Here is a 3,272-nt window from a genome sequence, read left to right as displayed (position 1 = left end):
CTTGATCATGTGGTTGTTGGTTTTGTTGGTTTTTGTTAATATTTCTATTATTTTCGCCCAATTCTGTGTTTTCTTGATACATTTTTTGTAAAGAAATTTTATCAAGATTTTTATCAAGTAAAAGCTTCCTTCGCAATCTGTGTCAACATTTATAAACTAAAGCTCTTTGATTTCCACATTAGTGGAACTCATTTCATTGTCACATATGAAAAATTAGAAAGTAATAGCAAAAAAGCTTTTGACTGCTGTAGCCGAGTAGGTAGAGATGTCGACTATAATTCCGTGTGTCGCAGGCTCAAATGCCGGTACATGGGGTATTTAATTGTTAGAAACAAATTTATTAATTACAAAGCAAAATTTATACATTTCACATGAAATTTCAATTTTTCAAAAGCATTTTCAATCTTGACAATTTATCAAGAAAAGAGCTTTTGATTTCTGTGCTAGAATACCAATCCTTGATAAATAATAAAAAATTGACAAATTATAAAGATTTTCAATTTATCACGTGCACAGAATCGGGCTGTTACCGCCCAATTCTGTGTTTTCTTGATAAATTTTTTGTAAAGAAATTTTATCAAGATTTTTATCAAGTAAAAGCTTCCTTCGCATTCTGTGTCAATATTTATAAAACAAAAAGCTCAACGATTTCCACATTAGTGGAACTGATTTCCACATTAGTGGAACTGATTTCCATATGAGTGGAACTGATTTCATTGTCACATATGTAAAATATGAATTAAAAAGCAAAAGAGCTTTTGACTGCCGTAGCCGAGTAGGTAGAGATGTCGACTATAATTCCGTGTGTCGCAGGTTAAAATGCCGGCACATGGAGTATTTACTTGTTAGAAACAAATTTATTAATATACAAAATTTATACATTTCACATGAAATTTCAATTTGTCAATAGCATTTTCAATATTGATAATTTATCAAGAAAAGAGCTTTTGATTTCTGTGCTAGAATACCAATTCTTGATAAATAATAAAAAATTGACAAATTATAAAGATTTTCAATTTATCAAGTGCACAGAATTGGGCTGTTAGAATGTTTAAATTTTTAGGTGTGCTCGTCCTTAAGTTATTTGTTTTTTGTTATTTTATGGCCTTATAACAATTATATTCAACAATTTTTATTGAGATCGAGCCCGTTTTTTAATGAAAATTTATTGTGGTGATATCCGAAATAGCTATCACTTCAACCATTTTTTCAAATTATTGTTGCTTTTCCACAATAAATTTTCATTAAAAAGCGGCCTCGAGCTCAATAAAAATTGTTGAATGTGATGAATAAAGTTCAGTTGCATTTAAAGCTTAAACCAAGAACGTTGTTACTTCACCCTAAGTGCGGATTCACCTGCGGCGCTTCTTTCAAACAAATCAATACATCGATGAATAATGAAAATTTGTTATCAAAAATTGCGCGATTTTTTATTAAACATTTTCGCCTGCGGCGCTTTTTCCAACAAAGACCAAAGTGAAATTTTTTATTAAAAATTTTCGTCTGCGGCGCTTTTTTCAAAAGAAAGCAATACTTCGATAAATAAATAATGATAAATTGTCGCCTGCAGACCTTTCTTATTAAAATCAATGCTTCGCCTGCGTCGCTTTTTTATATAAAACAGTATTCAATATAAGGTGAATACAAAAACCCCCCACATTTTTACTATTCTCATCATCTGGCAGCACCAATGTCTGTGTTCCTTTCCACCACTTCCATGTAATCAATGAAACTTGTATGGTGCATTGTGCAACTTTAAAAGTTAATAACTTTTTAAAGAAAAGCCTTTGCGCTCTGGGGTTTCCACTTTTAAAATCGTAAAAAGCTCCTCTATCATGAACCGAATTTAAAGAAAATTTTCCCGTTTTTTTTAATTTTGGAATTTCGATAATGCATGCCATATGCATTCCATCTCAAATCACCCAGGCCGGGGGAAAGTGAATTTAAGTTTGCGATAAAACCCACAGGGATTGTTCCTTGAACAATTTAAGGAGACACGTATTTTTTTTTTTTGCTCAGAAATGCGAATTTTTCGAATAATGATTTTTTTCTTTTTGAGTACGAACGCTTCTTTTTTCCTCTCTTAATAGCAACTTTTGCTGAAATCGTTTATCACTGCCGCAAAAAAAGCAAGGATTTTAACGATTTTTTTTTTAAATTGCAGATATTGATCTACTGAATCGATCTAGTGAACTAAACATCAGTAATTGTTTATTAATAATTAATTATTCAATTAATCAACGCAATTTTGCAGTAGCTGAACACTTGCACTTTATTATACTCAAATTTAATGGGCTACAAAATTGCATACTCAAAAGAATTCTAAACAAAATTTTATTTTTTTTTTTTAATTGTAATGTACTCATTTTACTCAACTTCGGTGTAAAAAAATTCATAACTCAAATTATTGTATAGTGCACCCCATAACATTATACTTAAATATTGCGCAATATTCAGAGCTACCATTGTGATTTTTTCCAATTTTTTTTGAAATGGCATATTTTTAAAAACTATTTTTTTTATCAACAAATTTTTATGTGGAAAATTTTCCAAGAAAAAAATTTAATTTTTTTTTTCGTAGGTAATTTTGATATTTGTATGTGTGATTTTATCGATAAAAACGTTTTAATTGCGCATGCATGTTCACTTTGAGCAAATTGTGAGCACTGGTTGGGGAAATCTTCGGTAGATTGGGCAAATTGCTAATTGGGCCCCAATTGGGCCAAAATTAGAGCCCAATTGGGAAAAACTTTTGGCTCTGAACCTCCAAAAATTTTCAGCAAGGAAACTTTATCATAATGGGCAACAATTTTTGTGCCCTCAACTGGCACGAAAATCTGCTAGCATCATATAAGTGCATTTTCAGAAAAAATCATAACTCGAAAACGATGAATTTTAGCATATTGCTACTCGTCCTGAAAATAGTTTGTACTATTCCCTAATAGAAAAAAAGTTTGGGAGAAAAAAAGATGTGGCAATTTGAAAAAAATCAATTTAAAAAAAAAAATTTTGTTTATAAACAATAATTAATTATTACTGATGTTTAGTTCACTAGATCGATTCAGTAGATCAATATCTGCAATTTAAAAAAAAAATCGTTAAAATCCTTGCTTTTTTGCGGCAGTGATAAACGATTTCATCAAAGGAAAAAAGAAGCGTTCGTACTCAAAAAGAAAAAAATCATTATTCGAAAAATTCGTATTTCTGAGCAAAAAAAAAATACGTGTCTCCTTAAATTGTTCAAGGAACAATCCCTGTGGGTTTTATCGCAA

This window comes from Rhagoletis pomonella, unplaced genomic scaffold, assembly GCF_013731165.1.
Source record: "Rhagoletis pomonella isolate Grant_MI unplaced genomic scaffold, Rhpom_1.0 Rhpom_scaffold_00001, whole genome shotgun sequence".
Classification (NCBI taxonomy): Eukaryota; Metazoa; Arthropoda; class Insecta; order Diptera; family Tephritidae; genus Rhagoletis; species Rhagoletis pomonella.
This window is presented reverse-complemented; position numbering follows the sequence as displayed.